This window comes from Pinus tabuliformis, chromosome 2_2 (genome assembly GCF_031772625.1).
Source record: "Pinus tabuliformis cultivar Carrire ecotype Pingquan chromosome 2_2, CPIR1, whole genome shotgun sequence".
In the NCBI taxonomy this organism is placed as follows: Eukaryota; Viridiplantae; Streptophyta; class Pinopsida; order Pinales; family Pinaceae; genus Pinus; species Pinus tabuliformis.
In genome coordinates, this window is record NC_142300.1 from 143,117,673 (window position 1) to 143,132,410 (window position 14,738).

Below are 14,738 nucleotides of genomic sequence, written 5' to 3' on the forward strand. Positions count from 1 at the left end.
TAGGACCCCAGTTCGAAATGGGGGCGGCAACGCTGCCCGTAAAATGTTCGCTGCAGGGGGGGTCCAAGGGGGGGCGGCTGCGACCTTTGGGAGCCCCCCCCCTAGCGGGGGGTTTCGGGGGCAGCGCCCCCTAAGCTAAAAACAGCTGTAAAATTGCCTTGTAAAAGTATAGTGATTTCTAGTCAATCTGGGCCGTTCATTAGGCGGATGATCTGACGATAGAAATTATGTTTAGTTTAGGGTTTTTTTCCCTAGAAGGCAACCCATCTCTTTGTATGAGGGTATTGTATTTGAGGCTGTGAGATAGATGTGTATTCAGTGAGCGAGAAACAGAGAGGTGAGACTGTGAGAGAAAACAGAGGATATTACAGCGGATTTGTTGTAGGTTGTGTCTCTTCATTTTGCTGGATAATAGAAAGGAAGGACTGGCTATTCGGGGTGGACGTAGCCCAAACTGGGTGAACCACGTATATCTGTGTCTCTCTTGTTTTGTGCGTTTTCTGTGTTTATATTTCTGCAATATTTTATGTGTTCCATTGCTCCGTAATATATAATTTTCTAACAACTGGTATCAAAGTCGAAGGTCTATTTGGCTGATAAACTCGCAGGAAAGAAGGGTTCCTGGTTCGAGTGGGAGCAATGGCGGAAGATGGTAAGTTTAGGGTCGAGAAATTTAACGGCCAAAACTTCTCGCTGTGGAAGATGCAGATGGAAGATTATCTGTATCAGAAAGATCTATACCTACCATTGGGCGGAAAAACAAAGATGCCGACAAGTATGAAAGACGAAGAATGGAACCTTCTCGATAGAAAGGCACTCGGAACAATACGGTTGTGCCTTGCTGTGTCAGTCGCCTTCAATATTTTGAAGGAAACCACGACAGAGGGTTTGATGTGGACGTTGTCGAAACTATATGAAAAACCCTCAGCCTCAAACAAGGTATTTCTTATGAAACGGTTATTTAATATGAATATGTCGGAAGGTGGATCTGTTGCAAACCATTTAAATGATTTTAATATAGTTACAAGTCAGTTAAGTTCCGTAGGGGTAAACTTTGATGATGAAGTTAGAGCTCTATTATTCTTGTGCTCATTACCAGAAAGTTGGAATGGTTTGGTAATGGCCATTAGTAACTCCATTTTTGGATCTAGTACTTTAAAGTTTGATGATGTTGTCGGTGCTATCCTTAGCGAGGAAATGCGACGGAAAAGCTCCGGTGAGACATCGGGAAATGCTTTGAGTGCAGAGTCTAGAAGAAGAAAAATGGAAAGAGGAAAGAGCTCAGGATATCGCAGTAAATCAAGGAAAGGCAGATCCAAGTCCAGATCGGGGATAGTGTGCTGGAAATGTGGAAAGAAAGGACACCTAAAGAAAGACTGTAGATCTCGGAAGGGAAAAGAAGGAGATGCACAGCAAGAAAACAATCATGAAGCAAATGTGACAGGTGAGGTGTTACAAGATGCTTTGATTCTTTCTTTTGAAGATATTACTGATTCCTGGGTGGTAGATTCAGGGGCTTCATTCCATGCCACACCTGATAAGAAATACTTTCATGACTATGTTCAAGGAGATTTTGGACAAGTTCGTCTGGGTGATGATAAACCCTGTAAAATCGTTGGAATGGGTAAGGTTCTTGTAAAACAGCAGAATGGAAACCAATGGCTATTAAAGGAGGTAAGGCATGTTCCAGATCTAAAGAAAAATCTGATTTCAACAGGGCAGTTAGGCGGTGAAGGTTGTGTGACAACTTTCACAGATAAAGCTTGGAAGGTCACCAAAGGAGCCCTGGTAATAGTAAAAGGCGAAAAGGTTGGTACATTGTATTTATGCAATGGTATTTCTAACTCTGTTAATGCTTTAACTTCCAAAGGAGCAGATGCAGCATTATGGCATCATAGGCTCGGACACATGAGTGAAAAGGGGATGAAGATTCTTCACTCAAGGAATTTGTTGCTGGGTTTGAAGAATGTTGATTTGGACTTCTGTGAGAATTGCATTTATGGAAAACAAAAGAGAGTCAGATTTCTCAGAGTTGGGAAAGAAAAGAAGAATGAAAAATTAGAGCTTGTGCATACAGATGTATGGGGACCTGCTCAGGTATCATCTCTTGGTGGCTCTCGTTATTATGTTACTTTTATTGATGATGCAACTAGAAAAACTTGGATTTATTGTATTAAGAATAAATCTGATGTATTTGATACTTTCAAGAAATGGAAAGCTTTGGTTGAGATTGAGACAGGAAAGAAATTGAAGTGTCTTAGATCAGACAATGGAGGTGAATATTGCAGCAAAGAGTTTGATAGGTACTGTTCAGAGCATGGAATTTGCAGAGAGAAGACAGTTCCAAGAACACCACAAGAAAATGGTGTGTCAGAAAGGATGAACAGAACAATCATGGAGCGTGCAAGGTGCATGAGATTGCATGCAGGATTGCCTTTACAGTTTTGGGCAGATGCCGTAGATACTGCTGTTTATCTAATAAACAGAGGGCCTTCAAGTTCCTTGGATGGTGGTATTCCAGAGGAAGCATGGATAGGTAAAAAGGTAAACTACTCTATTTTAAAGCCTTTTGGTTGTGAGGCCTTTGTCCATATTGATAAAGAAAATAGAACAAAGCTTGAGGCAAAGTCAAAGAAATGTACCTTTATTGGATATGGTGTTAATGATTTTGGTTATCGCTTATATGATTACGAAAATCACAAAATCATTAGGAGCAGAGATGTAATATTCAATGAAAAGGTCTTGTATAAGAATCAGTTGCAGGAAAAGAAACAGGAAAAGGAAAACAAGGAATACGCAGTTTTTGATGAAATCACTGAAAAAGTAAAGGTGCCTGAAAATAATAATAATAATCAACAACCACAACAACAGCAACCACCACAACAACAACAGGCACCCGAAACACCTGAAAGTGGTGTTAGAAGATCTACCAGGATAAGTAGACCCCCTGAACGATACTCTCCTTCATTATATTATTTATTGCTGACTGATTCCGGTGAACACGAATGTTATGAAGAAGTAATGCAGGTTGAAAGCAGGAAGAAGTGGGAGGTAGCCATGGAAGAAGAGATGGACTCCTTAATGCATAATCAGACTTGGGATTTAGTCAGGTTGCCTGTAGGAAAAACTACATTGAAGAATAAATGGGTTTACAGGCTGAAGGAAGAAGATGGAGGAAAACAGAGGTATAAAGCTAGACTTGTGGTGAAGGGGTTTGCACAGAAGAAAGGTATTGATTTTGATGAAATATTTTCTCCTGTTGTTAAAACGACTTCAATCAGAACTATTTTAAGTCTTGTAGCAGCTGAAGATTTGCATCTTGAGTAGTTAGATGTAAAGACAACCTTTCTCCATGGGGATTTGGAGGAAGAGATATATATGCAGCAGCCACAAGGATATGAGGTGAAAGGGAAGGAGAAACTAGTGTGCAGGTTGAAGAAGAGCTTGTATGGCTTAAAACAGGCTCCAAGGCAGTGGTATCTAAAATTTGACAAGTTTATGTCTGAACAAGGTTATACTAGATGTCACTCTGATCATTGTGTTTATTTGAAAAAGCAAAATGATGGCAACTATATTATATTGTTATTGTATGTAGATGACATGCTTGTTGCAGGATCTAACATGCAGGAAATAAATGTTCTCAAAAGAAAATTGGCAAATTCATTTGCAATGAAGGATTTGGGAGCTGCGAAACAAATCCTTGGTATGAGAATAACTAGAGACAGGAAAAATCGTAAATTAACATTGTCTCAGAATGAGTACATAGAAAAGGTGTTGAAAAGATTTAACATGCACAATGAAAAACCAGTTAGTACACCTTTTGCTATCCATTTCAAACTTAGCAAGGAAATGTGCCCAAAGACCCAAAAAGACATGGATTATATGTCTAAAGTTCCATATGCATCAGCAGTTGGAAGCTTAATGTATGCAATGGTCTGCACAAGGCCTGATATTGCACATGCAGTGGGAGTTGTAAGTAGGTACATGAACAATCCAGGAAAGGAACATTGGATGGCAGTAAAATGGATTCTCAGATATTTGAAAGGTACCACAAATCAAGCATTATGCTTTGGTGGTTCAAACATCTCCCTACAAGGATATGTTGATGCAAATATGGCAGGTGATAAAGATAACAGGAGGAGCACTACAGGATATGTATTTACTGTTGGAGGAACAACTGTTAGTTGGGTTTCAAAAATCCAAAGTGTTGTTGCACTTTCAACAACAGAAGCAGAGTATGTTGCTGCTACGGAGGCTAGTAAAGAAATGATTTGGTTACAAAGGTTTATGGGTGAATTGGGTAAGGAGCATGATATGGGCACGTTATACAGTGATAGCCAAAGTGCCATTCATCTTGCAAAGAACTCAACGTTTCATTCCAGGACTAAACACATACAGCTCAAGTACCATTTCATACGATCAGTGTTGGAAGATGGAGAGTTGAAGCTGGAAAAGATACACACTAGCCAGAATCCTGCAGATATGCTAACAAAAGCTGTAACCAGGGAGAAACTGAGAATATGCTCAGTTTCAGTTGGTCTTCAAGGATGACGATGAAGATGAGAAACAGCCAGGTCCAAAGAGGATTCATTGTCCAACAAATGGAGCAGCGGTGGAGTTGCTACAATCAGTCTCCATGTGGGAGATTGTTGGGTGTGGAGCCTGATTATCTTCTATATTCAAAGGTAGCGCCACATAGGACCCCAGTTCGAAATGGGGGCGGCAACGCCGCCCGTAAAATGTTCACTGCAGGGGGGGTCCAGGGGGGGGCGGCTGCGACCTTTGGGAGCCCCCCCCTGGCGGGGGGTTTCGGGGGCAGCGGCCCCGAAGCTAAAAACAGCTGTAAAATTGCCTTGTAAAAGTATAGTGATTTCTAGTCAATCTGGGCCGTTCATTAGGCGGATGATCTGACGGTAGAACTTATGTTTAGTTTAGGGTTTTTTGCCCTAGAAGGCAACCCCTCTCTTTGTATGAGGGTATTGTACTTGAGGCTGTGAGATAGATGTGTATTCAGTGAGCGAGAAACAGAGAGGTGAGACTGTGAGAGAAAACAGAGGATATTACAGCGGATTTGTTGTAGGTTGTGTCTCTTCATTTTGCTGGATAATAGAAAGGAAGGACTGGCTGTTCGGGGTGGATGTAGCCCAAACTGGGTGAACCACGTATATCTGTGTCTCTCTTGTTTTGTGTGTTTTCTGTGTTTATATTTCTGCAAATTATGTGTTCCATTGCTCCGTAATATATAATTTTCTAACACGGACTAGAGTCAAGCTCAACAGGGTCTTCTTTCCCCGCAGATTCTGCCAAGCCCGTTCCCTTGGCTATGGTTTTGCTAGATAGTAGATAGCGACAATGGGAATCTCATTAATCCATTCATGCGGATCACTAATTAGATGACGAGGCATTTGGCTACCTTAAGAGAGTCATAGTTACTCCCACAGTTTACAAGCGCTTGGTTGAATTTCTTCACTTTTACATTCAGAGCACTGGGCAAAAATCACATTGCGTTAGCATCCGCAGGAACCATCACAATGCTTTGTTTTAATTAAACAGTCAGATTCCCCTTGTCCATACCAGTTCTGAGTCGACTGTTCGACGGCTAGGGAAAAGCCCCCGGCAGGGGGCATTCTACGCTCGTAGCCCAATCGGCATGCGACTGCCCACCCTCACCGCGAGAGCAGCTCGGGAAGAATGCCGACAACCCACGAGTTGAGGGTGCAGACCCCTAAGCCCAGCCCTCAGAGCCAATCCTTTTCCCAAAGTTACAGATCCATTTTTCCGACTTCCCTTACCTACATTGTTCTATTGACCAGAGGTTGTTCACCTTGGAGACCTGATGCAGTTATGAGTACGACCGGGCATGAACAGTACTTGGTCCTCCAGATTTTCAAGGGTCGCTAAGGGCACAGTGGACACCGCAAGACGTGGGGTGCTCTTCCAGCTGTTGGACCCTATCTCCGGGTGAACCGATTCCAGGGTGGGAAAGCTGTTAAAAAGAAAAGATAACTCTTCCCGGGGCCCCCGACGACATCTCCGGATTTCCCAACGTTGCCGCCCGCCGCCATGTCCCGGTTCGGGAATATTAACCCGATTCCCTTTCGATGCTCGTGTAGAGTGCACCCTTGATACAAGGCTTCCCCATCTCTTAGGATCGACTAACCCATGTCCAAGTGCTGTTCACATGGAACCTTTCCCCACTTCAGTCTTCAAAGTTCTCATTTGAATATTTGCTACTACTACCAAGATCTACACCGGGGGCCGATCCACCCATGCTCGCGCCCAAGGTTTCTCAACAACCCCCATGTCCTCCTACTCATCGGAGCTAGGCAATTGCTCCGACGGTCGAGTATAGGTTGCGCGCTTCAGCGCCATCCATTTTCGGGGCTAGTTGATTTGGCAGGTGAGTTGTTACATGCTCCTTAGCGGATTCCGACTTCCATGACCACTGTCCTACTATCTTAATCAAACAACACCCTTTGTGGGATCTAGGTTAGCGTGCAATTCGACACTGTAACTCGACTTTCGGTTCATCCCGCATCGCCAGTTCTGCTTACCAAAAATGGCCCACTTGGAGCTCTCAATTCCACGGCGCGGCTCAATGGAGCAGCCACACCCTCTTACCTATTTAAATTTTGAGAATAGGTCGAGGGCATTACACCCCCAATGCCTCTAATCATTTGCTTTACCCGATAAAACTCGCGCATGAGCTCCAGCTATCCTGAGGGAATCTTCGGAGGAAACCAGCTACTAGATGGTTCGATTAATATTTCGCCCCTATACCCAAGTCAGATGAACGATTTGCACGTCAGTATCGCTACGAGCCTCCACCAGAGTTTCCTCTGGCTTCACCCTGCTCAGGCATTGTTCACCATCTTTCGAGTCCCAACAGGTATGCTCGAACTCGAACCCTTCGCATAAGCTCAAGGTCGATCGACGATGTACCCCTAGAGAGGGGATCTCGCCCGTCAGCTTCCTTGCGCCTCGCATGTTTTCAAACCCGCCGACTCGCACACATGTTAGACTCCTTGGTTCATGTTTAAAGACAGGTTGAATGGAAAGCCCGCCAACCAACACCACGAGCGCGCAGGTGCACACGGCCTGCCACAAGGGCACACGCTTCGTTCCTCGAACACCGCAGCGGCAAACCGACATGCAGTAATCCACCCGCGCTTGTGACAATGCAACAGCCTGTGTTGGTTTGCACCTCAAGTCAAGCGGCGGACCAGCCTGAGCCGTTCCACATCCGACCGAGACACATCGACAGCCTCCATCCGCTTCCCTCCCGGCAATTTCAAGCACTCTTTAACTCTCTTTTCAAAGTCCTTTTCATCTTTCCCTCGCGGTACTTGTTCGCTATCGGTCTCTCGCCCGTATTTAGCCTTGGACGGAATTTACCACCCAATTAGGGCTGCATTCCCAAACAACTCGACTCGCCGACAATGCCTCATGATGCGGCAGGGTCCCGAGCCGACGGGGCTGTCACCCTCTCAGGCGCCCCCTTCCAGGGGACTTGGCCCAGGTCCTTCGCTGAGGACACTTCTACAGACTACTATTCAGGCAGTTCCGCCACCCGATTTTCATGCTGGGCTCTTCCTGGTTCGCTCACCGCTACTAGGGGAATCCTTGTAAGTTTCTTTTCCTCCACTTAATTATATGCTTAAACTCAGCGTGTGTTCTCGCCTGAGCTGGGGTCGCAAAGTTGGAGCTAAATCCGCCCTACCCCATGGGAGGACAAGAGAGAGCAAAGCAAGTTCAAGCGATGCCACACAAAGCTCGCATCGACTAACGCCGACTGCCCATCCAAGGGGAAAAGATCACCGCTCACCGACGCACGCCACGAAACATCACTTGAGGTATTTCAGCCGACTGCACCGCATGGGGAACAGACGACTAGCTCCGCTGCTCCCTAGCATATTGCAGGGAGCGCGTTTGAATGCGATGCGACGCCCAGACAGACGTGCCCTCGACCGAGGCCTCGGGTGAAAATTGCGTTCAAAAACTCAATGATTCACGGGATTCTGCAATTCACACTAAGTATCGCATTTCGCTACGTTCTTCATCGTAACAAGAGTCGAGATATCCATTGCCGAGAGTCGTTTCCACGTGTATTACTGAAAAATCGGCCACAAAACTGAATAGGGGCACCCCCCACAACAAATGTAAGGCCAAGGGGAAAAAGGAGGAAAAACACATGAGAGAAAGAGAAACAAAGGTGTCTAACCCCCTCACAGGGGGAGGCTCGAACAGAGGACAATCTCCCCCAGCCCCACGCCCTCACAAAAAGGGGGGAAATGCATGGAACAGCAATCGAGAAGGACTAGGGTGGCCACCCCGGGAGCTCGCACTGCTTTTATCCCTTCCCTGACACCAGCCCACAATGATTCCCCCTTTTCTTTGTAGAGTTAGGGACCGAAAGGAAGAAAAGGGTAGAAAACAAAGCACAAACAAGGCACAAGCCTCCCAAAGCCCCGTGCCTTCGGGAACTAAAGGGGGGAACTGAAGGGGACGATGATCAAGAAGGACTAGGGTGGCCACCCCGAGAGCTCGCACTGGGTTTCGTCCTTCCGGAACACCAATCCACAACAATCCCACCTTTTCTCCATAACGCTAGGGGCCATGAGGAAGAAGGGAAGAAGAAAACAAACAAGAGAGAAGGGGATATATCAACTGTGGCTACCGCCTCACAAGGGGAGGCTTCAAATAGAGAACAAGCTTCCCCAACCCCGTGCCTTCGCAAAAAGGGGGGAACTGCAGGGGACGACGATCAAGAAGGACTAGGGTGGCCACCCTGGGAACTCGCACTGGTTTTCGTCCTTCTCGAACACCAATCCACAACAATCCCACCTTTTCTTCGTAAAGCTAGGGGCCGAAAGGAAGAAGGGAAGAAAACAACATGAAAGAAAGAGAGATATCAAACGCGTCCACTAGCTCACAAGGGGAGGCAGAAACAGAGAACAAGCTTCCCCACCCCTGTGCCTTCACAAAAGGGGGGGAACTACCGGGGACGGCGATCGAGAAGGACTAGGGTGGCCACCCTCGGAACTCGCACTGCTTTTCGTCCTTCCTGAACACCAATCCACAACAATCCCACCTTTTCTCCATAAAGCCAAGGGGCCAAAAGCAAGAAGGGAAGAAAACAACAGGAAAGAAAGAGATATCAAGCGTGGCTACCGGCACACAAGGGGAGGCTCAAACAGAGAACAAGCTTCCCAAACCCCGCGCCTTCGAAAAAAGGGGGAACTGCAGGGGACGGCGATCGAGAAGGACTAGGGTGGCCACCCTGGGAACTCACACTGCTTTTCATCCTTCCCGAAAACCAATCCACAACAATCCCACCTCTCCTCCGTAAAGCTAGGGGCAAAAGGAAGAAGGGAAGAAAACAACACCAAAGAAACCATGATCCCAAGAAAAGAGAGAAGATCAACAGCACGCTGAGTAGATGTCCACTAACCAAAAAGAAATCAAACAAGGCACCCAATCAAAAAAGCGTCTCACCTCTTCACACCCTCCCACATGCATTCAACACAAAACCCTTTCCAGCTTTACAACATAGCAAACAACCAAGCAAATAAATCACAACCTAAAATTGACCAATAGGAAAGACAAGGGCCACGATGAGACCAGTGTCTGGAGCACGTCACTGAGAGGCAAACAACCCCCCAACCTAGCCGCACAAGGCTTCAAACGACAATTAGACTGCTGCCAATAACACAAACCCACCCCACCATTGCACCCCTCCATGTACAAAACACCCAACAACCTTTCCAGAAAGAGAGTCAACGGGGGTCAAAGAATAAAACTCCAAAGAGGAGTTGTCATGGGCCGACACTCAATGCTGGAGAAAGTCGCGGGCCACAAATACATCGATGGTGCAAGGCCACTAGAGAGAGGGACGTTCGCAAAGCGCACACCACGAAACAAAGAAATGACGCAAGTCCCACAAAAAACCCACAATCCAAAGGGAGGAACAAAGACATGACCTGCTACTTATTTTTCCCTCAGAAGGGGAGTGGGTCACAAGAGGATGAGGAATTCCCTCAATGACAAAGGCACGAGATAAGATTTCCACCCTCATGCCTGTCGAAGGAGAAAATTTCGATCTCGATGGAGCTCAGATCGAGGGATGGGTTTTTCATTACCTCGACACCCAACCCCTCCGCGAGGGTATGTCGAGGAACGGTCGGGAGGGACTAGGGTGGCCAGCCCAATGGGTTGAACCGCTCTTCATCCATCCCATACTGACCGCAGACCAACAATCTCGCCTCACAGAAGGTTTGAGATACCAGGCGCGTGCGCAACCACTCCCTCGACCCAACCACCAGCGAAAAAGCTCACCCAAGCAACACATCAACCGTCACTGCCTTTTCGAGAGAACCAACTATGGAAGCCCACACCCTTGGCCCATGCCTTCCAACGAACAAAAGACCGAGCACCGCCACTACGAATGAGTCCGAATTTATCCATCGTATTTACCAAGCACCTCAACTCTGCAGCAACCATGCCCGGCCGAACAGATCGTCGGAAGGGCTCCCAAGAAACAAGCTTCCGGACCCCCTGCAGAAACACATTGGGGGGAAGAAAAACAAAGGATGGGTGGGACAAGCACAAGCATGGCTTGCAAGCACACACGAAAAAACAAGCGTAGTTACCTTGAGACAAGCAACCAACAATGTTCCCGCCAAACACCAAACCCGCTCCCCTAGAGACGCACCACAAAGTCCCACATTGCAATTGAAACCCAACCAACCCGAACCAAAAAAGAAAACCCCTGCTATCAATGATCCTACCACAGGTTCACCTACGGTAACCTTGTTACGACTTCTCCTTCCTCTAAATGATAAGGTTCAATGAACTTCTCATGACATTGACGGCGGCGAACCACCATCGTCGATGCAATCTGAACACTTCACCGGATCATTCAATCGGTAGGAGCGACGGGTGGTGTGTACAAAGGGCAGGGACATAGTCAACACAAGTTGATGACACGCGCTTACTAGGAATTCCTCGTTGAAGACTAATAATTGCAATGGTCTATCCCCATCACGATGCAATTTGAGAAGAATTCCCGAACCTCTCGAACTAGGAATAAAAACTCGTTGGCTGCATCAGTGTAGCATGCGTGCGGCCCAGAACATCTAAGGGCATCACAGACCTGTTATTGCCTCAAACTTCCATGGCCTAAACGGCCATAGTCCCTCTAAGAAGCTGGCTGCGAAGGGGAACCTCCGCGTAGCTAGTTAGTAGGCTGAGGTCTCGTTCGTTATCGGAATTAACCAGACAAATCACTCCACCAACTAAGAACGACCATGCACCACCACCCATAGAATCAAGAAAGAGCTCTCAATCTGTCAATCCTTACTATGTCTGGACCTGGTAAGTTTCCCCGTGTTGAGTCAAATTAAGCCGCAGGCTCCACTCCTGGTGGTGCCCTTCCCTCAATTCCTTTAAGTTTTAGCCTTGCGACCATACTCTCCCCGGAACCTAAACACTCTGATTTCTCAGAAGGTGCTTGCGGATTCCTTAGAGCAACATCCGCCAATCCCTGGTCGGCATCGTTTATGGTTGAGACTAGGACGGTATCTGATCGTCTTCGAGCCCCCAACTTTCGTTCTTGATTAATGAAAACATCCTTGGCAAATGCTTTCACAGTGGTCCGTCTTTCATAAATCCAAGAATTTCACCTCTGACAATGAAATACGAATGCCCCCGACAGTCCCTATTAATCATTACTCCGGTCCCGAAGGCCAACACAATAGGACTAGACTCCTATCATGTTATTCCATGCTAATGTATTCAGAGCATAAGCTTGCTTTGAGCACTCTAATTTTTTCAAAGTAACAAAGCCGGAACTGCGACCCAGCCAATTAAGGCCAGGAGCACGCCGCTGACAAAAGGGACAGAAGGGCAGGTGCACACCGAGTAGGCGGACCGACCCTTACGACCCAAGATCCAACTACGAGATTTTTAACTGCAACAACTTAAATATACGCTATTGGAGCTGGAATTACCGCGGATGCTGGCACCAGACTTGCCCTCCAATGGATCCTCGTTAAGGTATTTAGAGTGTACTCATTCCAATTACCAGACTCGATGAGCCCAGTATTGTTATTTATTGTCACTACCTCCCCATGTCAGGATTGGGTAATTTATGTTCCTGCTGCCTTCCTTGGATGTGGTAGCCATTTCTCAGGCTCCCTCTCCGGAATCGAACCCTAATTCTCCGTCACCCATCACCACCATGGTAGGCCTCTATCCTACCATCGAAAGTTGATAGGGCAGAAATTTGAATGAAGCATCACCAGCACAAGGGCTGTGCGATCCGTCGAGTTATCATGATTCACCGGAGAAGCGGGCAAGCCCGCACCGGGCTTTTATCTAAAAAATGCATCCCTTCCAAGGAGTCGGGACTTGGTGCTCGTATTAGCTCTAGAATTACTACAGTTATCCGAGTAGTATGGTACCATCAAAAAAACTATAACTGATTTAATGAGCCATCCGCAGTTTCACAGTTTGAATTAGTTCATACTTAGACATGCATGGCTTAATCTTTGAGACAAGCATATGACTACTAGCAGGATCAACCAGGTAGCACCCTCCCGCTTCAAAGGGAATTCCAGGTGCTCTCTTACCGAGAGCCAGCCTGAACACCCATCAAGTCAAAGAGACGTCAAAATATCATGTAAAACTTTTATGCCTTGCACCTCTTGCATCCCAAGAAGGAAGCACACGCAACATGCCAAGGACATGGCGAACAAATGGGCAGACCTGCCGAGCCACAACGCACCAAGGCCACTCTAGAGTTTGCAGCCACGACCCAACCAACAAGAAAACGAGCGATCACTCACCGACTCCCTTAGAAATTCCTCCAAAGGCCTCCACACCTCGCACCTAGGGCACCTAGGAGTCCACCTGGAGAGTAGCAACAATGGACCTTGATCACCCGATCGCTCGCGGCAGCCTCGATGCAAAGGAAACAAATGGAGAACGACCAACCATGCAACCTCTATATTACAAATGAGCGGCAACCCTCCCTGACCCCACACCGAGGCCACCTAGGAATCCACTCGGATAGCAGCAACGATGGACCTCGATCTCTCAACCGCCTGCGGAAGCCTCTACGTGAAGGAAAAGGAAGGAAATAAAAAGAGTAGGACCAACCGCACACATCCTATCATAGAGAGGCCATACAAACCTCCCCACCCCGCACTTATGCCACCTAGGATTCTACCCGGACAGCAGCAACAGTGGACCTCGATCGGATGATCGCCTGTGGCAGCCTCGACACAAAGGCAAGGGAAGGAAATCATACAAGACAAACCAAGCCCACAACCTCCCTTAGAAATGCCTCCCAACCCACCCCTCCCCTCCCCGCACAGGGACCACCTAGGAGTCCACTCGGACAGCAACAACGATGGACCTCGATCGCATGATTGCTAGTGGCAGCCTCAATACAGAGAGGAAACGGAAGGAAATAAAACAAGACCAACTGAGCCCACAACCTCTCTCAGAAATTCCCCCTGACGTTCCACGCGACGCACTGAGGCCACCTAGGAGTCCACACGCGACAGCAGCAATGGTGGACCTCGATCACTTGACCGCCTACGGCAACCACGATGCGAAGGCAAAGGAAGGAAGTAAATGCAAATCAAGAGGGTCACTACACAATACAAGAACACATATCCAAATAGGAGGAGGAGGGATCGGGCAGCTCCGCACCCCATGCACCCTACGTACAGGCAACCTAGGAGATTTCCCACAGCTTTACCGACTGGACGATGAATAATTTTCCCCTACGGCCACCTCCACGCAAAGGAGGGAGGTCGAAGCATTCCACCTCGAAATCCTTCTTCTAGATAGCCCCCACCATCGATGACTATAGTAGCAAGCCTCCTCCCCATTGGACCACGAGCGCATACACAATTGAAACAACAAGTGCCCCCCAACCCTCCCCGCAAAGAGGCCACCTAGGAGTCCACCCGGACAGCAGCAACGATGGATCTCGACCACATGATCGCCTGCGGCAGCCTCAATGCAAAGGAAACGGAAGGAAACAAAACAACAAGACCAACCGAGCCCACAACCTCTCTTAGAAATGCCCCCCGACCCTCCACGCCACGCACCGAGGCCACCTAGGAGTCCACCCGTGACAGCAGCAACGGTGGACCTCGATCACTTGACCACCTGTGGCAACCACGATGTGAAGGCAAAGGAAGGAAATAAATGCAAATCAAGAGGGTCGCTACACAATACAAGAACACATATCCAAACAGGAGGAGGGATCGGGCAGCTCCGCACCCCACGCACCCTACGTATAGGCAACCTAGGGGATTTCCCACAGCTTTACCGACCGAACGATGAATAATTTTCCCCTACAGCCACCTCCACGCAAAGGAGGGAGGTCGAAGTGTTCCACGTCAAAATCCTTCTTCCAAATAGCCCCCACCATCGATGTAGCAAGCCTCCTCCCCGTTGGACCACGAGCACATACATAATTGAAACAACAAGTGCCCCCCAACCCTCCCCTCCCCGCAGAGCGGCCACCTAGGAGTCCACCCGGACAACATCAACAATGGACCTTGATCGCATGATCACCTGCGGTAGCCTCAATGCAAAGGAAACGGAAGGAAACAAAAAAACAAGACCAACCGAGCCCGCAACCTCTCTTAGAAATGTGCCCCCCGACCCTCCACGCCACGCACCGAGGCCACCTAGGAGTCCACCCGCGACAGCAGAAATGG

General features: G+C 47.7%; 2 non-coding genes and 1 pseudogene across 2 annotated transcripts; all 3 read right to left on the minus strand.

Moving 5' to 3' along the window:
- Positions 1 to 5,303: 5,303 nt before the first annotated feature.
- Positions 5,304 to 7,671, minus strand: LOC149191798 (25S ribosomal RNA; annotated as a pseudogene).
- A 270-nt stretch (positions 7,672 to 7,941) lies between these two features.
- LOC149191799 (5.8S ribosomal RNA) lies at positions 7,942 to 8,095 on the minus strand. The gene has a single exon (XR_016255238.1). It is a non-coding gene; the product is annotated as a 5.8S ribosomal RNA (ribosomal RNA).
- Positions 8,096 to 10,775: 2,680 nt separating this feature from the next.
- Positions 10,776 to 12,588, minus strand: LOC149191800 (18S ribosomal RNA). The gene has a single exon (XR_016255394.1). It is a non-coding gene; the product is annotated as an 18S ribosomal RNA (ribosomal RNA).
- Between the last annotated feature and the right edge of the window lie 2,150 nt (positions 12,589 to 14,738).